General features: G+C 39.8%; 1 protein-coding gene, 1 long non-coding RNA gene and 1 pseudogene across 2 annotated transcripts in view; 1 reads left to right on the top strand and 2 right to left on the bottom strand.

Moving 5' to 3' along the window:
- The window catches only part of LOC139951246 (macrophage migration inhibitory factor-like), a 103400-nt gene that overhangs the window by 34924 nt on the left and 40584 nt on the right, over positions 1-27892 (bottom strand). The gene's annotated exons all lie outside the window — the stretch shown is intronic.
- On the top strand, positions 467-25724 carry LOC139951484 (uncharacterized). Its single transcript, XR_011787782.1, has 6 exons — positions 467-575; positions 14220-14400; positions 15002-15233; positions 24267-24510; positions 25141-25225; positions 25564-25724. It is a non-coding gene; the product is annotated as an uncharacterized lncRNA (long non-coding RNA).
- On the bottom strand, positions 21777-22950 carry LOC139951792 (uncharacterized; annotated as a pseudogene).

Here is a 27892-nt window from a genome sequence, read left to right as displayed (position 1 = left end):
CAACAAGGCACTATTATTCAACTGAAACTTTTCTCAGGAGATATTTATTTTATCTTCCTTTAAATGGTGACTAAAAAAATTGTTTTCTTTGACCAAGTTGTTTCTGCCAAATTAAGTAGAGGCAATAGTTCGATGACTCGCATTGCATTCTGGGTGGCTGGAGAGCGGTGGCCATTTTATTTCTTGCTGGGGTGTTGTAAATATAACAAAACGCCCCTGTGGTGAAAGTGTTAGGTCCCAAATTTACTTCGGGAAATATTCCTCCGCCTGCTAGATTTTGCTGTGAAAATAAAGAAGTTTTTGCGTTTAAATATAGGCATCAGCAATCCAAGCTAAATTATTTGACAGAAGTTGAAGATCGCTTTGGATTAATTTTTCAACACAAATGTAGTTTTTACTAGGAACTTGAAGATCCCGCCGCGGCGTAGGTGTTTTTTTCTAACCGAGATGTTATGCGGTCGTTTCCAAAAGATGGCGCTACACACGTAGACAAATTGCCAGGCCGGTCGACTGGAACACAATCAAAAATTACACCTTTTAAGCCACATATTTTACAAGTATTAAGGAACATTCTGGTAAGTTTTGGTTTCTTTTTTGAATCGTTATTTCTGATGTAAATCAAGCTTTTCTGTAGCCTCTAGTTTGTTTCTTCAAAAATAAAAAAAAGACACATTTTCTATAATTAATTCGCATTGCATTCTGGGTTTAATTTAACAAACTTATTTTTTATTAATTGTCAGTTTGTAATTTTTGTTTTGGTTGGATTCGGATTGGATGACCATGACCGCAACACTTATGAAATAAGCATTAGCTGTTTGTGGCAATAACACACGAAGGTATCTTGAATTGAAAACTACTTCTACTCTAGTAGAAGTAGAAACAAAGGGTCCCCCGTGTGAGCTTTATGAAAAATAAAGGGGTCTAAATATTTTGGACCTCCTTGATAGGTGAAAGTTTTACGACCGTTCGCCATCAATAACTAAAGTTTCTTTTGTACTACACTCTAGAAACTTTCACCACACACTCAATATACATACATGATGCTTGTACGGCATTTTGGTTGAGTTGTATTAAAAAACACCTTTAAAAAAAAAGCACTTAAAATATGGGGCGCCGTTTGTCCATTAATTGTTTGACACTTTTAAGGCTTGTTTTTACCATGGTTTACAGCAATTAGATGTAAACCATAGAAACTGTTGGCAAATCCTGTTATGGTTTACATACCAGTAAAGTATTTGTTGTGTCTAAGTTTATGGTTTACAAACCATGAACATACAAAAAACATTTACAAATCGTGGTTCATAAACCAAGAAAATTTACGCATCTTAAAAACATGTTTTATAAACCATAAAAAATAAAGCATCAAATTCATGGTTTACAAATCATGGTTTACAAACCATGAAAATTGAGACATCTAAAAACATGGTTTACAAACCATGAAAGTTTAAGATAAAAATCGTGGTTTACAAATCATGGTTTATAAACCATAACAAATGAACCATAAAATCATGGTTTGTGACAATGGTTTATAAACCATGAAAATCGAGACTTCTTAAAAAACATGGTTTATAAACCATGAAAATTGAGACTTCTTAAAAAACATGGTTTATAAACCATGAAAATTTACACATCTCAAAAACGTTGTTTGTAAACCATAAAAAAAGTGCACTTACAAATCATGGTTTACAAACCATAAAAAATGTGCACTACAGAAATCATGGTTTATAAACCATAAAAACGTGCACTCAAAATTCATGGTTTATAAACCATAAAAACGTGCACTCACAAATCATGGTTTATAAACCATGAAAACGTGCACTCACAAATCATGGTTTACAAACCATAAAAACGTGCACTCACAAATCATGGTTTACAAACCATAAAAAAAACTCCACTCACAAATCATGGTTTACAAACCATAAAAAATGTGCACTCAAAAATCATGGTTTATAAACCATGAAAACGTGCACTCACAAATCATGGTTTACAAACCATAAAAACGTGCACTCACAAATCATGGTTTACAAACCATAAAAAAAACTCCACTCACAAATCATGGTTTACAAACCATAAAAGCGTGCACTCACAAATCATGGTTTACAAACCATTAAAAAAATGTGCACTCACACAAATCATGGTTTACAAACCATAAAAAAGTTGCGTACACAAATCATGGTTTACAAACCATAAAATTCTATTACGATTGTCTCTAAAACCTCCTTCCCAACTCTGATCGGTTCCCATTTCACCCCCATTTCCCCCCATGCCATGTGCGAGCCAGCAATATGCAATTCACCGTGTGTGTCAATGCTGTGATCAATGCACACGTATGCAATGTCGTGAAACAATTCGCGAATATGTGCGCACACGTATGCAATGTCGTGAAACAATTCGCGAATATGTGCGCACACGTATGCAATATCGTTAAACAATTCGCAAATATGTGCGCACACGTATGCAATGTCGTGAAACAATTCGCGAATATGTGCGCACACGTCTGCGAATATTATTTGCGATGTCGTGAATTTTATTGCATACCATGTTGCATTTGAATAAAATATCTAATAATCTGGGGGGTTTCTTTCCAACAGTGAGATAAGCGGTAGTCATTGCAGCAGTAGTCTTTGTTGTGAGGCAAGCGAGGCGGATGGTCTTCCTTGGCCTGGTGCCAAGTTCCTGGGTATACACATGCTTTACAGAGGGAGCCTGCTGTAGCGCCACAGTACTCCCTAGATCGGTAACAAATTATCCACAACTATGACATCATCCTAATGGTATGCAACATGGTATGCAATAAAATTCACGACATTGCAAAACAAATCGCATTCGTGTGCGCACATATTCACGATTTGGTTCACGAGATTGCATACGTGTGCGCACATATTTGCGATTTGTTTCACGACATTGCATTCGTGTGCGCACATATTTGCGAATTGTTTCACGACATTGCATACGTATGCGCACACATTTACGATATGCGATGTCCCTTCAGGGCCACCATAATTATTGCATCAGCATTACACACACGGTGCATTGATCACAGCATTGACACACGCGGTGAATTGCATATTGCTGGCTCGCACGTGGCATGGGGGGAAATGGGGGTGAAATGGGAACCGATCAGAGTTGGGAAGGAGGTTTTAGAGACGATCGTAATAGAATTTTATGGTTTGTAAACCATGATTTGTGTACGCAACTTTTTTATGGTTTGTAAACCATGATTTGTGTGAGTGCACATTTTTTTAATGGTTTGTAAACCATGATTTGTGAGTGGAAGTTTTTTTATGGTTTGTAAACCATGATTTGTGAGTGCACGTTTTTATGGTTAGTAAACCATGATTTCTGAGAGCACATTTTTTATGGTTTGTAAACCATGATTTGTGAGTGCACGTTTTTATGGTTTGTAAACCATGATTTGTGAGTGCACGTTTTCATGGTTTATAAACCATGATTTTTGAGTGCACGTTTTTATGGTTTATAAACCATGATTTTTGAGTGCACATTTTTTATGGTTTGTAAACCATGATTTGTGAGTGCGCCGTTTTTATGGTTTATAAACTATGATTTCTGAGTGCACATTTTTTATGGTTTGTAAACCATGATTTGTGAGTGCTGGTTTTTATGGTTTATAAACCATGATTTTTGAGTGCACATTTTTTATGGTTTGTAAACCATGATTTGTGAGTGCACGTTTTTATGGTTTATAAACCATGATTTTTGAGTGCACGTTTTTATGGTTTATAAACCATGATTTCTGTAGTGCACATTTTTTATGGTTTGTAAACCATGATTTGTAAGTGCACTTTTTTTTATGGTTTACAAACAACGTTTTTGAGATGTGCAAATTTTCATGGTTTATAAACCATGTTTTTTAAGAAGTCTCAATTTTCATGGTTTATAAACCATGTTTTTTAAGAAGTCTCGATTTTCATGGTTTATAAACCATTGTCACAAACCATGATTTTATGGTTCATTTGTTATGGTTTATAAACCATGATTTGTAAACCACGATTTTTATCTTAAATTTTCATGGTTTGTAAACCATGTTTTTAGATGTCTCAATTTTCATGGTTTGTAAACCATGATTTGTAAACCATGAATTTGATGCTTTATTTTTTATGGTTTATAAAACATGTTTTTAAGATGCGTAAATTTTCTTGGTTTATGAACCACGATTTGTAAATGTTTTTTGTATGTTCATGGTTTGTAAACCATAAACTTAGACACAACAAATACTTTACTGGTATGTAAACCATAACAGGATGTGGCAACAGTTTTTATGGTTTACATCTAATTGCTGTAAACCATGGTAAAAACATGCCTTAAAATTGTCAAACAATTAATGGACAAACGGCGCCCCATATGTGAGTGGAGTTTTTTATGGTTTGTAAACCATGATTTGTGAGTGCACGTTTTTATGGTTTGTAAACCATGATTTGTGAGTGCACGTTTTTATGGTTTATAAACCATGATTTGTGAGTGGAGTTTTTTTATGGTTTGTAAACCATGATTTGTGAGTGCACGTTTTTATGGTTTGTAAACCATGATTTCTGAGTGCACGCTTTTTATGGTTTGTAAACCAAGATTTATGAGTGCACATTTTTATGGTTTGTAAACCATGATTTGTAATTGCACTTTTTTTTATGGTTTACAAACAACGTTTTTGAGATGTGTAAATTTTCATGGTTTATAAACCATGTTTTTTAAGAAGTCTCAATTTTCATGGTTTATAAACCATGTTTTTTAAGAAGTCTCGATTTTCATGGTTTATAAACCATTGTCACAAACCATGATTTTATGGTTCATTTGAATTATGGTTTATAAACCATGATTTGTAAACCACGATTTTTATTCTTCAATTTTCATGGTTTATAAACCATGTTTTTTAGATGTCTCAATTTTCATGGTTTATAAACCATGATTTGTAAACCATGAATTTGATGCTTCAGTTTTTATGGTTTATTAACCATGTTTCTTAAGATGCGTAAATTTTCTTGGTTTATGAACCACGATTTGCAAATGTTTTTTGTCTGTCATGGTTTGTAAACCATAAACTTATACACAACAAATACTTTACTGGTATGTAAACCATAACAGGATTTGCCAGCAGTTTCTATGGTTTACATCTAATTGCTGTAAACCATGGTAAAAACAAGCCTTAAAAATGCCAAACAATTAATTGACAGACGGCGCCCCATATTAAAACGCCTTAGTTTTTTATTTCACCAAGCGCTGTACCCGCAGGCACCAGCCTACTGGCTTGCCGAACTGCCGAGCCACGACCAAATTGGACTAAACCATTTTGTAGAAGGGGTGTTACACGACAAGACAAGCGTGCTGTCCGCTTATGATGCCCGCTATTCACGCCTGTACCGCACACCCACCCAAAATGGGTTGGATGTGAACAATTTCATTGTTATTGTTACCCATGGTCATACTAAGATTTCAGCTCATCACATGTCAATAACAATCGGACAAAAATGTTATTAGCTGTTCCGATCCAGTCGGAACAGCTATTGTTTGTTTCTCCCTAAATCCCGTAGTGTTTGTACACGTTTTTGCGGCAGCCTAATCTCCTAAACCATAATGCGAAAGAGTGAGTTTATTATACCAAATTGAAGCTTAGAACATAAGCTTAATTATTATCGTAAAAAATGTTAAAATTGTTAATTAATAAGCCTTAATTAAGCTTATGAACATTTAATTAGCAAACCTAGTTAGGACCATATCTCAAAAAGTAGACCGCCGATCCTGAAACTTTTTTCAGCTATACACTAGTCAGGTCCTGTTAATGTGATTTCCGACATAAAATTCTGGACGACGTCACCATGACGTCACATATTGCACGTTTTGTGTCTGTGCACAAACACAATGGCTCTTGAAGTGTAAACAAACCCAGCTTTCCGAAACATAATTTATTCGATTAAAATTAAATTACATGTTGTACACTTCCCAAAACTGCTTTAGATTAAGATATATTTTATTGATGGTCATTTTAAAAGCATCAGAACTTATAAAAACAGTGTAATTATTTTTAAAAACCTGTATTTCCGGGGAAGTTTTTTCAAAGATCATGGGTACGGCGTAAAACTTGTCTTGAATAGTCAAAATTGTAAAACTGTTAACTTGACCAAGTCCTTATCCCATTTTCGACCGGTGTTATTGCGTTTTTTTGTTCAATATACATAGATTTCTTACGGTCACCGACTAGCACAAGTCTAAACTTGTTCCCAAAATTTGACAAGCCTGAGCATGGTGCGTCGTGGACCGGGTTCATTTCAGGCAACGAGCGTGGACGACGAAAATAGACCGCCGGGGATTTGGAATTATTTACGGGTAAAGTCACCTTGTTCGTGCCTAAACTAATTCCAGTATTTCGCGTTACGTTCGGAAATTAGACCATGACAAACGAAAACTCTTTGACAGGAATACAAAAGCAGAGATTTTATTATGCTGACGTTTCTCTGGTGGTTGAGTGGCTCAGTTTTATAGAGCTGCTTATAATAAACAGACAAAACGTTTTGCTTTACAGAATTGCAGAAATTGAGCAGAACACCTGGATTCACAACTTGAACATGAGGCATGGTTAAGCTGCTTTTGTGTTTAAAAAGCTATTATGTAGTTTGGTCCTGGGCAAATGGCTTTTAAAAGAAAGAATCGCAGCGCTTACGTAATCAGGGAATTGTGCTTACGCTAAGCGTATTTAATAGCTTTAGCAGGGAATGTGTTCTTGAGCGTCACAATTCGCATCAAAAAGTTTGCTACAGTGAACTCCTGCGAAACTTTCACTGCGAAAACAGTGACTTAAAAATCTGATTTGCATCCGCAGGAAAAACCGTGCTTTACTTGTGACAAAAGTAGGCAGGGGCGACTACTGTGCTTTAGTGTTAAAGTCGCGACTACAAATTATTGTTTGAGTCGCGACTACTGTTTTTCTTTACTCCGTTATAATCGTGTCCACACATCGACTACAAAATTTGTCCCGACTACCTGCTTGGTGAACCAGTTGTGTTGCTTACTACTATTCGCAACATAATTAATATTGCCCTTGCGGCATAGCGGCACAAATCTTGAGAATCCGTACTTTATCTCCACAAGTGTCATAGTTAGGTTTTAAGTGCGACTAGTCGAGTAGTAAATTTCACTAGTCACACCCATTCGCAACGCAATTAAAAATTTGTCCCGACTACCTGTTTGGTGAACCAGTTGTGTTGCTTACTATATACTATTCGCAACATAATTTATATTGGCCTTGCGGCATAGCGGCACAAATCTTGAGAATCCGTACTTTATCTCGACAAGTGCCTTAGTTAGGTTTGAAGTGCGACTAGTCGAGTAGTAAATTTCACAAGTCACACCCATTCGCAACATAATTAATATTGCCATTGCGGCACATAGCGGTACAAATCTTGAGAATCCGTATTTCGTCTCGACAAGTGTCATAGTCAGGTTTTAGGTGCAACTAGTCGAGTAGTAAAATTCACTATAGTCACCCATTCGCAACATAATTAACAATGCCTTTGCGGCACATAGCGGCACAAATCTTGAGAATCTGTATTTTATCTCAACAAGTGTCGTAGTCAGGTTTGAGGTGCGACTAGTCGAGTAGTAAAATTCACTAGTTACCCATTCGCAACATAATTTATATTGCCTTTGCGGCACATAGCGGCACAAAACTTGAGAATCTGTACTTTATCTTGACAAGTGTCGTAGTTAGTTTTGAGGTGCGACTAGTCGAGTCAAGATGGGAACTTGCTTAATGAAAAAGATTCAGTGTTCTGCAGAAGCATTGAATTCAAAAAAGATTGTTAGTACATGAGGGGAAATCTTGTGAAACTGGTCCAATTTGACTCTGCTTCACTGCATAAGCAAAGAATTGACACATCAGAAGCGCAGATATTATCGCTTACATAAAGCATATTTCACAGCTTGGCAGGGATATTTTTGCTTTTGCGCGGGGAAACTAATCATATGTAATCTTTGCTTTGAACTAATTGCACAGATATTTCAGCGCCTGCACAGTAAGCGGAGAATGGTGGTTGTATAATAAATGGCCAGTTTGGTTGAAGCAGACAGAGCCATAAAACTGGGCCGTGTTCTATAGGGGAAATTATAGCTTGACATTTTATGACAGTTTTGGTCTCTGCGACGTACACATACAAATACAGAGTCAGATACAGACATTACGGTGCAGAAATCGTGCAATTGAAATGTCTCATAAGAGCGCCCCCTATCGGCAGGAGTAGGAAAATAAAGGAGTATCCTACAAATTAATTATGTGTTTTTAAACACGTAAAATAATATCAAATGGAAGCTTTAGGATGTTTAGCTTAATTCCTATCATAAAACATATTAAAATTATTTATTAATTAACCACCAGTGACCCTCATTTGCATATTAATTAGGAAATCTTTGCAGCATCATATCTCAAGAACTTCCCCAGCAGGCACACGACGTCTTTCTGACGTCATATTATGGTTGATTTTGAGTCGCGACGTCAGATTACCAAAAAGTGACTAAAATACAACGTCAGATTGGCGACAAGAATCAAACGTAAATTAATAACGTCGTATGGACGTCGTAAGATGGTCATGACTATAATAACTAAAATGTAACCGAAAATGAACGTTACATTTTAGGTAGATTTATAACTTAATAGTAACGTCATTGATCAGACGTTGCTTAGACGTAGTTTTATTGTCATAGTCTAACCATCGTTTTATTACCACAGTCTGACCATAATAAGACGTTGCATTAATGTTTGTATTTTAACCAGATAGTAACGTCATTGAGCAGACGTTGCATAGACGTTTTTTGTATGTCCCTTTGTAACCATAATTGTATTACCATAAGCCGACCATAAACAAACGTCATATTATTGTTTGTATCATAACCAGTTAGTAGCGTCATTATATTTTGGTCAACCTGTGACGTTATTATGACGTCATAATATGTACATCAGTATTTCGTCATATTATGGTTAGCTTGTGACGGCAATTTACCGTCACGACATCATTTGCATATTATGCAAATTTTGAGGTCAGCCTTAGATGTGGTTACATACTGCAACAATTATACAACAAATTAAGCGGTAATTAGATACTACAAACACATGTTTTGTTTTGCATGTGTTAAATATCAATAGATTTTGTAATAACTTAAATGTGTGAACTAAATTTGACAGCTTATTTCCAAAATATTAATTAAAACTACAAAGTTTTAATTACAATCTATAACACCCATGAATGCAAAATTCTTGAAACCGATCGGTATATATACACATGCAGTACCATTGAATAGTATAATAGGTGCGGTGACTAGAGGTCAACGAAGGGAGATCAAGCGGATTGTAAGTATGCATTGTATTAATTGATAATGTTAATAATTAAAAATCAATTAACTAATAAATAATAAACGTAGATAATGTAACGTCAGGTTTGGGGTATTCCAATGACATGTAAACGATGTCATTAATTGACAATATGCCGACGTCGGTTTGTGGTCGGAAAAACTACGTTGTATCATGGTCGATAACAGACGTCCTACAAACTTTCACATAGAACCATGAACCGACCATCATCCGACGTCGGGATTTGACGTCATGTTTTGGGAAATTTGCCGACGTCAAAATGACGTTTATTTATTGACCGTCTGTCGACGTCGGTTTGTGGTCGGAAAAATTACGTTGTACCATGGTCGGTAACAGACGTCGGTAATGGTCGGTAACAGACGTCCTACAAACTTTCACATAGAACCATGAGCCGACCGTCATCCGACGTCGAGATGTGACGTCGGTTTAACGTTACTATGACCAACTTGTGCCTGCTGGGTCACGGCCGACTTTTCAACTGTTTGTTCTTAAAGACTCCTTGGGGGTTGGAGATTAATTTGAAAAAAACTGTGACCTCAAGTTGACCTCTTCTTCCGCGTCAACCGGAAGTGTCACCATATTTTAAGAACTATAAAGCAGATTTTCAAAATATTTTCAGTTATGAATTCCTTAGGCATAAAATATTAACTTTAAAGAACTGTGACCTCAAGTTGACCCCTACTTCCTGGTCAACCGGAAGTGGGTCCATATCTCAAGAACTTTACAACAGATTATCAATTTTTGTTCAGTTATAGACTCCTTGGGCATTCAAGATTAGTTTGAAACAGCTTTGACCCCATGTTGACCTTTACTTCCGGGTCAACCGGAAGTGAGCCCATATCTAAAAAAGTACAAAGCTAATGTTCAAACTTCAGTTATAGACTCTTAGGCAATAAATATTAGCTTTGGAAAACTGTGACCCCTAGTTGACCTCTACTTCTGGGTCAACCGGAAGTGGGACTATATATCAAGATCTACACAACCGATTTGATAGACTCCTTGGCATTGCAGATTAATCTTTGGTAGCTGTGGGCCCATGTTGACATTTACTTACGAGTCAACCGGGAAGTAAGACCTTATATAACAAGAGCTACACAACTTTTTTGAAACCTTTTTTCAGTTATATATTCCTTGGGCAATGAAGCACATAATCCAAGCAAAACAACCCGAACAGCTTCGTGTTTGTTCACAAACACTTAATGTCTAGTTATTATTATTATTATTATTCTTTGTTTCTCCCAAAATCCCATAGCGTTTGTACACGTTTTTGTGGCAGCCTAATCTCCTAAACCATAATACGAAAGAGCGAGTTTATTATACCAAATTGAAGCTTAGAACATAAGCTTAATTATTATCGTAAAAAATATTAAAATTGTTATTTAATAAGCCTTAATTAAGCTTATGAATATTTAATTAGCAAACCGAGTTAACACCATATCTCAAAAAGTAGACTGCCAATCCTGAAACTTTTTTCAGCTATACACTAGTCAGGTCCTGTTAATGTGATTTCTGACATAAAATTCTGGACGACGTCACCATGACGTCATGTATTTCACGTTTTGTGTCTGTGCACAAACACAATGGCTCTTGAAGTGTAAACAAACCCAGCTTTCGGAAACATAATTTATTCAATTAAAATTAAATTACACGTTGTACACTTCCCAAAACTGCTTTAGATTAAGATATATTTTATTGATGGTCATTTTAAAAGCATCAGAACTTATAGAAACAGTGTAATTATTTTTAAAAACTTGTATTTCCGGGGAAGTTTTTTCAAAGATCATGGGTACGGCGTAAAACTAGATTTGAAAAGTCAAAATTGTAAATTGTTGATTTGACCAAGTCCTTATCCCATTTTCGACCGGTGTTATTGCGTTTTTTTTTGTTCAATAAACAAAGATTTCTTACAGTCACCGACTAGCACAAGTCTAAACTTGTTCCCAAAATTTGACAAGCCTGAGCATGGTGCGTCGTGGACCGGGTTCATTTCAGGCAACGAGCGTGGACGACGAAAATAGACCGCCCGGGATTTGGAGTTATTTACGGGTAAAGTCACCTTGTTCAAGCCGGGGACCATTTGCCTAAACTAATTCTAGTATTTCGCGTTTTGTTCGGAAATTAGACCGTGACAAACAAAAACTCTTCGACAGGAATACAAAAGCAGAGATTTTATTATGCTGACGTTTCTCTACTGGTTGAGTGGCTCATAGTTTTTATAAAGCTGCTTATAATAAACAGGGAACACATTTTGCTTTACAAAAAGTGCAGAAATTGAGCAGAACCTGGATTTACAACTTGAACATGAGGCATATGGTTAAGCTGCTTTTGTGTTTAAAAAGCTATTATGTAGTTTGGTCCTGGGCCAATGGCTTTTAAAGGAAAGAATCGCAGCGCTTACGTAATCAGGGAACTGTGCTTACGCTAAGCGTATTTTACAGCTTAGCAGGGAATGAGTTCTTCACATCACAATTCGCATCAAAAAATTTGCTACAGTTGACTAATTGTGCTCAACTCCTGCGAAACTTTCACTGCGAAAACAGTGACTTAAAAATTTGATTTCATTCGCGGGAAAAACCGTGGTTTACTTTAAACAAAAGTAGGCAGGGGCGACTAGTGTGCTTGGTGATAAAGTCGCGACTACAAATTATTATTTGAGTCGCGACTACTGTTTTTCTCTACTCCCGTTATAATCGTGTCCACACATCGACTACAAAATTTGTCCCGACTATATACCTGATTGGTGAACCAGTTGTGTTGCTTAAATTAATATTGCCCTTGCGGCATAGCTGCACAAATCTTGAGAATCCGTACTTTATCTCCACAAGTGTCATAGTTAGGTTTGAAGTGCGGCTAGTCGAGTAGTAAATTTCACTAGTCACACCCATTCGCAACATAATTAAAAATTTGTCCCGACGACTTGTTTGGTGAACCAGTTGTGTTGCTTACTACTATTCGCAACATTATTTATATCGCCCTTGCGGCATAGCGGCACAAATCTTGAGAATCCGTACTTAATCACGACAAGTGTCAGAGTTAGGTTTGAAGTGCGACTAGTCGAGTAGTAAATTTCACTAGTCACACCCATTCGCAACATAATTAATATTGCCCTCGCGGCACATATAGCGGTACATATCTTGAGAAACCGTATTTTATCTCGACAAGTGTCGTAGTCAGGTTTGAGGTGCGACTAGTCGAGTAGTAAAATTCACTAGTCACACCCATTCGCAACATAATTAATATTGCCCTCGCGGCACAAAGCGGCACAAATCTTGAGAATCTGTATTTTATGTCGACACGTGTCGTAGTTAGGTTTGAGGTGCGACTAGTCGAGTCATGATGCGAACTTGCTTAATGAAAAAGATTCAGTGCTCTGCAGAAGAATTGAATTTTGCGCTTACGTCAAGCGAAATAGACTGCTTATAGCAGGGATTTCTTTTGTTTTTGTGCTTTCCAAGCTTGCATATTTCACAGCTTGGCAGGGATATTTTTGTTTGTGCGCGGGGAAGCTTTTCATATGTAATCTTTGCTTTGAACTAATTGCACAGATATTTCAGCGCCTGAACAGGTAGCGAAGAATGGTGGTTGTATAATAAATGGGCAGAGTTTGGTTGAAGCAGATAGAGCCATAAAACTGGGCAGTGTTCTATAGGGGAAATTATAGCTTGACATTTTATGACAGTTTTGGGCTTTGTGACGTACACATACAAATACAGAATCAGATACAGACATTACCGTGCAAAAATTGTGCAATTGAAACGTCTCATAAGAGCGCCCCCTATCGGCAGGAGTAGAAAAATAAAGGAGTATCCTACAAATTAATTATGTGTTTTTAAACATGTAAAATAATATCAAATGGAAGCTTTAGGATGTTTAGCTTAATTCCTATCATAAAACATAATAAAATTCTTTATTAATTAACCACCAGTGACCCTCATTTGCATATTAATTAGGAAATCTTTGCAGCATCATATCTCAAGAACTTCACGGCCGACATTTCAACTGTTTATTTTTAAAGACTGCTTGGGGGGTTGGAGATAATTTGAAAAAACTGTGACCTCAAGTTGACCTCTACTTCCGCGTCAACCGGAAGTGTCACCATATCTCAAGAACTATACAGCAGATTTTCAAAATATTTTCAGTTATAAACTCCTTAGGCATAAAATATTAACTTTAAAAAACCGTGACCTCAAGTTGACCCCTATTTCCAGGTCAACCGGAAGTGGGACCATATCTCAAGAACTATACAACAGATTATCAATTTTTGTTCAGTTATAGGCTCCTTGGGCATTCACGATTAGTTTGAAACAGCTTTGACCCCATGTTGACCTTTACTTCCGGGTCAACCGGAAGTGAGCCCATATCTAAAAAAGTAAAAAGCTAATGTTCAAACTTCAGTTATAGACTCTAAGGCAATAGATATTAGCTTTGGAAAACTGTGACCCCTAGTTGACCTCTACTTCTGGGTCAACCGGAAGTGGGACTATATATCAAAATCTACACAACCGATTTTATAGTCTCCTTGGCATTGCAGATTAATCTTTGGTAGCTGTGGGCCCATGTTGACCTTTACTTACGTGTCAACCGGGAAGTAAGACTTTATAACAAGAGCTACACAACTTTTTTGAAACCTTTTTTCAGTTATATATTCCTTGGGCAATGAAGCACATAATCCAAGCAAAACAACACGGAACAGCTTCGTGTTTGTTCACAAACACTTAATGTCTAGTTGTTTTACTTGTAACTCATTCTTTTATACAGGTTTTTTAAGACCCATGGAAAAGCATGTTACATACTGTAATTAAATTGTGCCTACATATTATAAGTCATTCATTCCTTTTGGGCTCATCAGATAAATCCATCAGCGATGAAACATGAACCTGAGCCGTTCCTTAGTTAGAAGGCACCCCTCTGTAATTATCGTGCAGCAGTGTCAATCTCTGCGGAACATCTGAATCATCTTCTGCTATAGAGTCAACCGACTCGCTGTCCAAGCCCCAAGCGTGAACGCTGGCAATCTCCAGAATCCAGAGGTATGATAAACATTGTTTGGTCCCCTTCCCATTCAAACATGGGAGACCTGCTCACTCAAATTTCGCCAATCACAAGCAAGTTGAGACAAAAGCAATTATGGTGAAGTATCTTGGTCAAAGACATAAGTGCCATAGCTGGCCCTCAAACCAACAAACATTAATGCTCAGAAATGCCAGAGCCATGAGTCCAGGGCCCAGTTTCATGACTCTGCCAATTTCATGACTCTGCTTATCGTAAGCAAAGAATTGGCGCCTGCAGAAGCGGGGAATTCTTTGCTTACATCAAGTGTATGTCACAGGTTGGCAGGGCGTGTTGGCTTGTGTGCGTTCGTACTCCATCCCTAGGCATATTTTTTTCTCTTACACATCTAGCCCAGAATGGTGCTTGCCATGCACGCGGGGAATGGTGATCGTAAGTGCAAAATTCTGCTGTAAGCATAAACATGAAATTGGGCCCCGTGCTCTTAACCGCTTAATTAAAATTATGATCAAACCTTTCACATAAACTAAGATTAAGAACGCTTACAACACTGTATGATTGCGTGGCAAAAGACTGTAATTCTGCATGTATTTATTGTTTAATTTGTTTCTGTCCTAACAGGATCCATGCATGACCAGTCCTGAAATGATGCTTTTGAGAGGCACCCTGATTAACCCAAACTACTGGGTCGTCCTTTGCAGGTGAACCCCTTGGAGAAGCAAACCGTCAAGAGTCGACCACTCCTCTTGCTCAAGCCTTCAGGAGAGACACCCCTACTCCACTCAAGAATTAACCCATTGTCCTCCGTTCGAGCCCCAAACATGAACACACTGGCAATCTCAAGGAACCAAAGGTAAGATAAACAATTATTTCCCTTTCCCATTCAAACATGAGATGTCCAACCTCGCTACTGGTGACAGCCGCCGATGACACTCATATTTTTGCCAATTACCTCCAAGCTGTAAAATTGCCTTGAAGGGTATATTTTGGCCAGTGTCCTCTGTTTGGGGGAAAAACAGTGTGTATCAATTTGGTTTGTGTTGATGTAATTGCCTGATGCATAAATGTGTTTGCTTCACTTAACTATCAGTTTGAATGGTCTACCGCCTAACTAAGTTTATCAGCCAGGAAAACACCTACTGCATGATCAAGTGCCACTGCTTGGACTCGAAACTACACTCCGATAATCAAAAACACTCTGGGGTGGATTTCACAAAGGTAGTCCTAACTTAGGACTAGTCCTAGGCAATGCTGGTCATATCTCTTAGCATTGCCTAGGACTAGTCCTAAGTTAGGACTACCTTTGTGAAATCCAGCCCAGAGACTTTTACTCCATGCTGAGACTAAGAATGCTTTACAACACTGTATGATTGTGTGGAGGGGGTGACGAACGAGGCCTAAAATAATTTGAAACCTCGAAACATCAGTGGGTTCGGATTGACTCTTTAATTTGATAACTGTAATTGGAAGTCGGAAAAGCAACCGACCAGCGACGGAGGCATTAGAATGGCATCCAAAGTTAACAGTAAACAATTAACAAGTAAAAGAGAAAAGAGAAAATAAAAGAAATCATTAGTATGATAAATACATGCAGTGTGTGTCCACTCAAATCTATCCAATTAGGTAAAATACTGACTGTGAAATAATGCAAATCTCAATTTATTAATTTGCAACCCTTCTGTTTTGAAATATACACCTGTATCTGTAAGACCTGTATTAAACAATTATATCCAGCAGTACAGTTAGTTTCTACCAGTCAAAACAATATACATGGGATTATCCAGATCATCTTGTCCTAAAACCCTTAAGAATTATCAGAACAATATATAGATTTATTCTAAAGTCTTAAAGTCATCAGCTTAATAACAATAGACAACCTTCTCCAAATAATACACAATGGCAAGCTAATTAACACACTATGTCAATACATGTACCAATTTGACAAGTCTACCAATGACGTAGAGGGCGCTGTTGTAGCATAACTAGACTATGGATCACCATTAACTCGTCAAAATATGCCCACATTGCTCAATCAACTTAGACTTAATACGTATAACTGTACTGTAAATTACCCATTTCACAGATGCATTAACTACAGGAATTAATTCACCACATACAATAAACCTCAGGCTCGTGTTAAATAAACGCACATGTACGAGCAGAGCGCTGTTGCTATGGACGGCGCCATGACAGTTTTATCTACTTTACAACTTTGACTGAACTTTAATTACTGAAAAATAAAATACAATCCAGAGCTTGAATGGGCTGATGGATAAATCTAAATGATGTTTGTTATACCCGGTTTATTGCCCTAAAGTTTATATATTTAAATCACACTTGCAAAAAGAAGAAAGTTTACCTGTAATTGGAAGTCGGAAAAGCAACCGACCAGCGACGGAGGCATTAGAATGGCATAACCAAACTCCGCCGCATGGTGGCGCCCTCCTATTTCACCGTCTGCCTCTCGCTGCCTCAAAGACCGCACAACGCTGCCTCCACATCTTCTCCCACACAAATTTGTCGTCGCCCCGACGACAAATCAAAACTTTATCGCTAAACTTTAAAACACTTAAAAACTTTTGTCAAACAAGTTAACAGTTAAATACAACACCTTTAAGAGTAACACACAACTGCTTTAAACTCCTCACTTTAAACTCTTACTTTAAACTTCTACTTTAAACTTCTCAACTCAACTGTTCTGGCAAGACTTTACTAGTGAGTAGATAAATGCACATACAATTATTATCACAATTTTGGAAAACTAAGCAAGGTTGAAATGCCCATGGGTCCTTTGAGCTTCCTCACCTTAACTGTTCTAATTATTCCAGTGATAAATACAACAACATTTTGTCACACATTCCAATACAGTTCTGTCTCCACATGTAATTGGGTATTGGAGCAGCAATAGTTCATACTGATAATTAGTCTGTATCTGAGCTACTCAAGTCTTTCTCAGTAGTGGCTGCCATCATATCCTTGACTTGAGTTAATAAGCGCACAACATTAGAAAACTGGTACCTATACTTGGGGGTTTTCCTTTCGTCGTGCGGTTGGAGCGTCTCGGTTTCCTTGACACTCCTGCGGCTGCCGTAGCTTCGGTAGTCGTGTCAGCACTCCCAGTTGTGTCAGTTGGTGACATCTGTGGTCCTTCCACAGATGAGATGTCATGGGTAGTTCTGAGGATAAAGTTCTCACCTGGTGCACAGAGCTGATCTGCTGCAAGGGGCTCGTCTGAAGGAGAGGAGGCTGGAACTGCTACAAGGGGCTCGTCTGAAGGAGAGGGGGCTGGAACTACTGCAAGGGGCTCGTCTGAAGGAGAGGAGGCTGGTACTGCTACAAGGGGCTCGTCTGAAGGAGAAGAGGCTGGAACTGCTACAAGAGGCTCGTCTGAAGGAGAGGGGGCTGGAACTACTGCAAGAGGGGCTCGTCTGAAGGAGAGGGGGCTGGTATGGGGGCGTTGGATGGTGGCTGTTTGGGAAGGGTTAGTGTCACTCCCCAGTTGTCATCGCTCGTTGATGATGAGGTTACACCATCAATAGTGTTATCGTCTTCTGTGCTCGGGGTGGTTGGGGGTGTGGCATCCCAAGGACAATGTTTCAGCTCACAGCGATGAAGCACTTTTTGTCGTCCACTTGAGTTTCGCACCACATAAACTGGTTGTCCTTTGTAAAGGATGTATGGGTCGGTTTCCCAATAGTCCTGAATCTTTGCCCTTCCTCTGTTAGATCGGTCTCGGACTAATACGAATTCTCCTATACAAAGGGGCCTCTCAAACACATCTTTCTCAAATGCAGAAGTTCTTAATTCTACCTTCTTGTCTAAGTTCGCTGTAGCAAGGGCCCGCGCCTTATCAAGATTCTCACAATGCTTTTTAGCGAAGGAGCCAGCACTGACGCCGCTGAGTTGAGAACGATCCACTCCAAGAACAAGGTGCTGGGGTAAGTGAGCATTCCTCCCGAACATCAAGTAGAAGGGTTCGTAACCAGTACTAGAATGTTTTGTGTTATTGTAGACTGTCACTAAATGAGGAATAGAGTCAGTCCATCTTGTCTTCTTATGGGTTGGCAGGGCAACAAGCAAGTTATGGAGCGTTCTGTTAAATCTTTCACATTGCCCATTGCCCTGGGGGTGGTATGGTGTGGTGTGGGACTGTCCGATGCCATACAACGTGCAAAGTTCCTGCACTACCTGAGCGAGAAAACACTTTCCATTGTCAGAATGCAGACGCAATGGAGCACCAAATGGTATGATGAGATGTTTCACCAGCATCTTGGCGACAGTCTGTGCACGTTGATCCTTTGTAGGGATTGCTCAAGTGTACTTCGTGAAGATGTCCGTGAGTACAAGTACATTTTCATACCCATCAGATGACTGCTCCAGTACAGTAAAGTCCATAGCCACTACCTCAAGGGGAGCTGTGGCACGTAGAGTTCCCAGTGGGGGCCGAGTAGCACGAGTAGGGCATCTGCTTACACTGCATCTTTCACACTGGTGACACCAAGTGTGGACGAAGATTTCCATTCTTTGCCAGTAGAAGAGGGGTTGTATCAGCTTCAGGGTTCGCTTTACGCCAAAGTGTCCTGCATTATCATGAAAAAGAGTCAGGATCTCCTCGTGTAGTCGGGCAGGGGTCACCAATCGTTCACACATACAGCTCCTTGCAATATAGAACGTCGGTACAAGACTTCATTTTTGAAGAAGAGTTGGTTCATATGTTTAAGAACTGAAACAACGTCACTTGGTTCGTTCTGCCTCTCTTGTTCTGATGGTCGTCTTTGTCTCTTTACGTTGGGGATGACCCGTTGGAGGATGAAATCTTCATCTTGTAAACTTCTCAGCATCTTTGCAGAATAGCCCGGTAAACTTTGGCTGCCTTCGTCGGTAGTTACTTGGATTTGATGGGCCAACATCTGAGGAAATTCTGTGGTTACACCAACTGGACCACAAGTGGCGCGGATGGTACAAGATGATAGCTCAGCGTCTGGGGTGGACTGTAAATTGAGAGCTGCATCAACTGGTCGTGTGTCAAGTCGCGAAAGGGCATCTGGCGCTTGATTCGTTCGTCCAGGACGGTATTCTAGTTTGAAGTCAAATGCTGACAACTGCTGTACCCACCGCATCTCAGCTGCACTCAGGTTTGCGGTATCCAAGTATTTGAGGGGATTGTGATCGGTGAGAATGATGCACTTGTTTCCAAACAAGTAATCCCGGAATGCCTGACACACGGCCCAGCGTACGCCCAACAACTCCAACTTGAATGCCGAGTAATTTTTATCGTTCTTCTCCGCTGGTCTTAGTGATCGTGAGGCATAGGCTACCACTGACTTTGAGCCATCGCGTTGTTGTTGTGAGAGCACGGCACCAAGCCCTTTACTGCTTGCATCTGTTTCCACTGTAAATGGTAGCAAGAAGTCTGCAAACCTCAACACCGGGGCTTCAATCAACTTTGACTTTAGTGACTGTATCGCCGAATGTGCCGCCTCGTCAAGCTCTATTCTCCTCTGTCCGTCTCTGATTTTTCCTTTACGCGATGTCCCTGTGAGATATTTGAGAAGTGGTGCAGTGACGCTAGAATATCGGTGAATGAACTTGCGAAAGAATCCAGTGAAGCCAAGGAACGATCGCAGATCTGTGACAGTTGTTGGCACTGGCCAGTCTTTTACTACTGCAATCTTCCCAGGGTCTGGCTTCACCCCGTCTCCTGCCACAATAAGGTGTCCAAGATATTTCACTTGAGTTTCGAAGAAGTCACACTTTGAAAGTTTCAGCTTTAAACCGTGTTTTTGTAACCGCTGAAATACCATTTCGAGACGCTGTAGATGTTCCTCATAACTAGCGGAATATACTATGATGTCATCAAGGTATATTAAAAGACTCTGCAAGGCTTCATCACCAAAACATCGCTGCATCAACCTCTGGAACGTTGCTGGACTATTGCAGAGGCCGAAGGGCATACGGGTGTACTCCCACAGCCCAAAAGGCGTTGTGAAGGCAGTCTTTTGGATGTCACTCTCTTCCATGGCAACTTGGTAGAATCCAGACGTCAGATCCATGGTGCTGAAATACTTTGCATTCCCAAGGGCCTGAAGAGACTCATTGATTCAGGGCAACGGAAATGCGTTCTTCGTCGTCAAACTATTAAGTCTCCTGTAATCCACGCATAAGCGAATTGAGTGGTCTTTTTTTCGCACGACTACAATCGGGGATGCCCACGGGCTTGAGCTTTCTCGGATGATCCCTTTGTCAAGCAGCTCATGGATGTGTGCCCTGACTTCTTTGTATTGTGATGGTGGAAGTGACCGGTATCGCTGTCTAATGGGGGAGGCATCACCTGTATCAATGCGATGTCTGACGGTGTCAGTGTGGCCCAAGTCACCATCGTTTTTCGAGAATACACTGTCATACTTCTGGAGCAGCTTTTCAAATCTTGAAGCTTCTTCATGTGAAAATTGATCTCCCAACTTCAGATCATGCAACAATGACGGTGTATCATTTTTGTCAGACGTAGACATCGAAGAACAATTCACTGGGTTTTGCTTCATGTTGTACTCGTGGGTTTCGTCCTCTGGTGTAATGAGTTCTCCATTATATAGAGTACCGATGCAGGTATGACCTGGTAAGACAACATCTCGATCTGTGTCATTCGCTACAATGAAGGAGAACTTTCCCCCATGGACACTGACTAATGACCTATTCAATTGAATACCATTGGGGAGATTAGATGATTCACCAGATTCCAATACTGCAACTTACGCTGTGTTATCTGGACCCGGGCTGGCTGAGGCTTGTAAAATCATCATCTGTTTGGCAGGGATTAATACAGCTGGTCCCCGACGGAGATATGCTCTACTAATCTGATTTTGGTTCGATGTAAATTCTTCACGTTTCTGCACTGTCTGCATTGCACTCTCCCACACTTTGTGATTGTCATGTGGCTCAATCTTCTTCAGATGGGTCTGTCCCTTAGATGTCATGAATTTGCTCCAACATTCCTTCAGGACGTTCATTCCAATAATACCTGATGCCATGGGTGATACCCGGGAGTCCTCAATGACGAGCACCACCCTGGATGGAACAGTGATGTCAAAGACTGAGATGTTGGTTTCAAAAACTCCAGTGTATGGTATGGAAGTGCCATTGGCTGATACCAGCTGGAAATACTCTGGTACGCTCATCAGTTGTATACCTCTTGGCTTGAAGTGTGTGACGTAGAAATTGTTGGTGATAGTTGTCACCATAGAACCAGTGTCCAAAAGACAAGGCACCTGTTGCTCACCAAAGAGTGCATTGACAGTAAAACAATCAGCAGTCGCCTTGGTCATAAATTCTCTTGTATTACAGTTAAGCAAGCCGTCACTTTTCCCCCTGGCTGTCTGGCTCGAAACAGACAAGGGAGCTAGTTTCCCATCTCATTCTTATGGCTCTGGGTGAATCGCTGACCGGGATACGACTGCTGGGGAGGTGTCTGGTGTGTCGGGAAAACATTTCTTGGCTGGCGGCGAGGGGCCGGGCAATTACGAGCAAAATGCTCGAACTGGTCGCAGTTGTAACATCTGGGTGGGGATGGAGATTCGGGTCTGCCCTGCCAGTGTTGGGGCCCGCTGCTGGGGAAGGAGACATTGGCATGACTCGTAATGGCATCTAGTTTGTTGAGAATTCTCTTCATCTGTTCCTCCAAACAGGTGACTCTGTCTCTTGAGTTTTCTTGAACCTGCAGAGCGGATGCACTTCGAGGTGTCGTTTGATGATGAGCATGTTCGCGTTCATCTCTCTTCACTGCCCAGTTCTTCAGCTCACAGAATGTAATCTCGGAAGTTCGGTCAAGGAGATCCCTGCATGAGTGACGCAGTCCCTCTGTCTCGATCCCATCCACGAATTGTTCCTTAATGATTGTGTCAGGGGTTTTGTACAGGCCTGGATCCTTTTTCTGCAATCGATGAAAGAGTCTCTCTAAGTCAATAGCATACTGGCGGATTGACTCACCTTGGCGTTGTCGGCGTTGCAAGAATTGGCGTTGTAGTTCCCCACTCGTAAGTGATTCTCCGTATGAGGACTGAAGATACTCCAAACAATCCTGGGCGCTTTTCCCACCCGAGAGGAGGGACCTTACTTCGATCTTTGGCCCGGCACGCAAGTAATCCAGCAAAAACTGTCCCCTCTGGTCAAGTGGCACGTTGTATCGTTGGAATGCGTTTTTCATTGATGATACAAATTCTTCTACTGTAACAGATTTTATGGAGGAATCTTCTCTGCCTTCGAAGGTGTGAAGCTTCCGATCAGGTGCCATCACGACATGTGTGAGACTGGGGGCTGTATGTTGAAGGAGATATCTGTGGTTTTTGCTCTCTGATAACGACGGAGTAAACATGGTCCTCCCAGCTGTCTTCAGGGGGTAGAATCATGTTGTCTACCTTGGGTAGCACCACTTCCTCACCATCCTTATCGATATAAGTGACGCCGATGGCACCCTCGAAATAGTCCTCCAGCGACTGTAGCGAGAGCTTTCCTTGCTGAAGAGGGAAACGAAGAGACTTTCCACCATCCTTGCTGTTTTTTACAGTAGCACTCATTTCAACAGCTGATTTTCACAAGACCAGCAGCACACAGGACTGGACAAACTTTGATACCATTCAATGCCTACAACATCGCTTTTGTTGTTTTGAAATTACAGCAGTCAATCCCACTTCTGACACGTGTGGAGGGGGTGACAAACGAGGCCTAAAATAATTTGAAACCTCGAAACATCAGTGGGTTCGGATTGACTCTTTAATTTGATAACTGTAATTGGAAGTCGGAAAAGCAACCGACCAGCGACGGAGGCATTAGAATGGCATCCAAAGTTAACAGTAAACAATTAACAAGTAAAAGAGAAAAGAGAAAATAAAAGAAATCATTAGTATGATAAATACATGCAGTGTGTGTCCACTCAAATCTATCCAATTAGGTAAAATACTGACTGTGAAATAATGCAAATCTCAATTTATTAATTTGCAACCCTTCTGTTTTGAAATATACACCTGTATCTGTAAGACCTGTATTAAACAATTATATCCAGCAGTACAGTTAGTTTCTACCAGTCAAAACAATATACATGGGATTATCCAGATCATCTTGTCCTAAAACCCTTAAGAATTATCAGAACAATATAGATTTATTCTAAAGTCTTAAAGTCATCAGCTTAATAACAATAGACAACCTTCTCCAAATAATACACAATGGCAAGCTAATTAACACACTATGTCAATACATGTACCAATTTGACAAGTCTACCAATGACGTAGAGGGCGCTGTTGTAGCATAACTAGACTATGGATCACCATTAACTCGTCAAAATATGCCCACATTGCTCAATCAACTTAGACTTAATACGTATAACTGTACTGTAAATTACCCATTTCACAGATGCATCTATACAGGAATTAATTCACCACATACAATAAACCTCAGGCTCGTGTAAATAAACGCTCATGTACGAGCAGAGCGCTGTACGTTGCTATGGACGGCGCCATGACAGTTTTATCTACTTTACAACTTTGACTGAACTTTAATTACTGAAAAATAAAATACAATCCAGAGCTTGAATGGGCTGATGGATAAATCTAAATGATGTTTGTTATACCCGGTTTATTGCCCTAAAGTTTATATATTTAAATCACACTTGCAAAAAGAAGAAAGTTTACCTGTAATTGGAAGTCGGAAAAGCAACCGACCAGCGACGGAGGCATTAGAATGGCATAACCGAACTCCGCCGCATGGTGGCGCCCTCCTAACTCACCGTCTGCCTCTCGCTGCCTCAAAGACCGCACAACGCTGCCTCCACAATTGTTTGACAAAGACTGTAACCCTGCATGTATTTATTGTTTTTATTTCTTTTCTGTCCAAACAGGATCCATGCATGACCATGACAAAACAGATTCCTGAGATGATGCTTATAGAGGCACCCCGATGAACTCAGACCACTGGGTCGTCCTTTGCAAGTGAACCCCTTGGAGAAGTGAACCCTCAAGAGTCAACTGACTGTCTTGCTCATCATCAAGCCTTCTCCAGAATCAACCCTACTCCCAGACAGAGACCCATCATACTCCTTGAGGAGAGACTTCATAGATCTTAATATAATAATACCATCAAAGGTATGATGCACCCCTACTTAAACATTATCTCAGGGTGACATGGTTGGCTTGCGAGTAAAGCACTGGCGTCTCACCAAGGTGACCCTGGTGCGATACCCGGCCAGGGCCGTTTGTGAGTTGAGTTGTGCGTTGGTTCTCGACTATGCCACAAGGGTTTTCCAGACCATCTGGTTTTTCTCCCTTAGGAAAGAAATGGCACACTTTCGATCTCTGTCTGCTCCGTGGTTACAATGGGTTGATGTGGCTGGCTGCCAAAGGTGCCATTGCATGCTTGTTCTCGTACATTGTAGCCACGTCCTTCTCAATTCAGCTCTTAGCTGCAAGTAAGGATAGCCTCCCAACTTATTATTAGTATTATTTTGTCTCGTAAATTCCCACTTGTGTTAGATGAGGTATCAGGGGGTATCATATCAAAGGTTGATAAAAATCAGACATTACAGTTATCATAGAACGTTTTCTTGCATGTACAAATCATGCCTGCAGTAATAGAAGTCCAGCCTCGGTGATGGATCTTCTTTAAACATGTTGTGATGTCACAGGTTACATGGTCTATAGATTCAAATGAATTTGCTCTTGAATATCTGTACATGGCTTTTAAACTCGTTTTCTAACCTTGTTTCATTTACTCAGATCAACTAATCCAGACAGTTGAGAGTTTCAGATCTTCATTCACAGTGGGAGTACCTCTGCCTTGAACAATCAGTCAACTTTACAGGTATGTTAACATTATTGGTTCGAGACAAACATATTTCATATTTCTAAGAAAACCCAAGTAGTTTGGGTTAATACCCTGGTATTCCTTGGTTACTAGCGTAAGAAACCTTTGCAATCTTTCAATTTTTGCCTCTTTATCATGGCTTGTAGTAAAGAAGCATAATGTGAGGCTATATTTACTATAAACTCCAAAGAGTACTTGTGCGACTAAGAGTTCTACCCTGGTGTGCCTAAATCATTGAGTCGCATATATGTTTCCATTGCCTTATTAAATGATGATTGCTATATCAACAAAGATGTTAAATCTTGTTCCTGTTCCCTTTTTTCCATCTTCTGCAGATGAACTAAATCCAGACAGAGAGTGTCGGATAATCACAAGGAGTTTGCAGCCCATCATACAACCATCAACATCGTTGCCTCAACCTTTTTGTACAGTTTGTATTTAGTTTTAGATTACAGGTATAGATTTTACGCTGTTAATTGTGTGGTAAATTGTTCACAATTTCCCTTTTTGAGAATTGATCACGATTGCCCCTGTGAAATTCTGCACTTCCCCTGTGTTGTGAATTTCTTGCACATCCATCTTGTGTTGTGAATTTCTCCCACTTCCACTGTGGTGAGTGGCTCATACTTTTACTTTGTGTCGTGAATTATAAAGTTTATAAACTGAAACGTTGTATAGGGCTGAGTTGGAAGAATGTTTCGCTATTGTAGCACATTCATTAAGCTCGCAAAATTTAGATGTATGCTGATGTATGGAGTTGACAAACTTGGTTGCCATAGAGTGGAGCCGGCATGGGAACTTTTGCCCATCTCATATATCAGCAATTAGCAGGCATGCAATATCTGATTCGTATGTTTTTTGGTTTTCACAGCCTTAATTTTTTTTTAAAACACAGCACAAAATCTTGCTGTGCCTGCCATGGTCTTCTGGAAATGCCAAATCTTTTATCAAAATACAGAGTTGCATGACTGAAATAGGAGACACTTAATTGTCTTAATTCTTAGGAGTCAAACAAAATTTGACTGTTTATTTATTAGTTTATTGTTTTTGTAGATTATTCATTGTTTCAGGGTGTGCCAGGGGTGCATCACACCTCCTTTGTGTGTTGAGTTCAGACACTTCCCCTTGTGCTACTCTGAGTTGCTCACACTTCTTTTGTGTGTGGAGTACAGACACTTTCCCCCGTGTCTCTCTGAGTTGCTCACACTTTCTTTGTGTGTGGAGTGCAGACACTTTCCCCAGTGTTTCTCTGAGTTGCTCACACTTCCTTTTTGTGTGGAGTGCAGACACTTTCCCTTGTGTTACTCTGAGTTGCTCACACTTAATTCATTTGTGTGTTGAGTACCGACAAATTTTCCCATGTCTCTCTGAGTTGCTCACACTTCCTTTGTGTGTTGAGTACAGAAACTTTCCCTTGTGTTACTCTGAGTTGCTCACACTTCCTTTTTGTGTGGAGTACAGACAAATTTCCCTGGTGTTTCTCTGAGTTGCTCACACTTCCTTTGTGTGTTGAGTACTGGCAAATTTCCCTGGTGTTTCTCTGAGTTGCTCACAATTTCTTTGTGTGTTGAGTAGATACTTTCCCTTGAGTTACTCTGAGTTGCTCACAATTCCTTTGTGTGTTGAGTACAGACACTTTCCCCTGTGTTACTCTGAGTTGCTCACACTTTCTTTGTGTGTTGAGTACAGACACTTTCCCTTGTGTTACTCTGAGTTGCTCACACTTCCTTTGTGTGTTGAGTACTGACAAATTGCCCCTGTATTTCTCTGAGTTGCTCACAATTCCTTTGTGTGTTGAGTAGATACTTTCCCTTGTGTTACTCTGAGTTGCTCACACTTCCTTTGTGTGTTGAGTACAGACACTTTCCCTTTTATGCTTTAAGCCCCTTTCACCTACTCTGAGTTGTGTTTAGAGTTACCCACACTACCCCCTGTGTGGTATACTACTGAAACGTCCTCTTTAGTTTATAAAGATCCGTCCCTTTCACACTCAAAGATATATGATTCAGATTTGCAAACACCAAACTCACAAAACAAAATATTTGAAAATCAAAGAAAAAGCTCCCTTGCAGATAACCAGGGCACTCTGATTGTCTTCTTGGGAAATAGTTTTACTAGTCAGGGATCACTTTGCTTGAAACTGTTTAAAGACATTTATAAACCATTCTGGTGGCAGAACTTTTGGATGAATATAATTGACACCTTCTCTTGCGGATAATCAGGGCACTGTTGTTGTCTTATTGAGGTACAGTTTTACCAGTCTGGTGGCACTCTGATTGAAACTGTTAACAGATGTTTTAAACAAAACTTTTGGATCTTGATTTTATGCAAAATGCAAACTCATTCTTATTTATTTTGACTAACAATCAATTCTGAATCATATGTCTTTGAATTATTTCAGTCAAATGTACGAGCTGCTCCTACTTAAAAGCGAGACCATTTAAAAGAGTGGAACTTTAACAAATTAATGACTTTTTTTCGCAACTGAAGCCATTAACTTTGTTTCAATGACCAAACATTAAAGGCAGTGGACACTATTGGTAATTACTCAAAATAATTTATGGCATAAAACCTTTCTTGGTAACGAGTGATAGGGAGAGATTGATGGTATAAAACATTGTAAGAAATGGCTCCCTCTGAAGTGCCATAGTTTTTGAAAAAAAA

The sequence above is a fragment of the Asterias amurensis genome, chromosome 19 (assembly GCF_032118995.1).
Source record: "Asterias amurensis chromosome 19, ASM3211899v1".
Classification (NCBI taxonomy): domain Eukaryota; kingdom Metazoa; phylum Echinodermata; class Asteroidea; order Forcipulatida; family Asteriidae; genus Asterias; species Asterias amurensis.
This window is presented reverse-complemented; position numbering and strand designations above follow the sequence as displayed.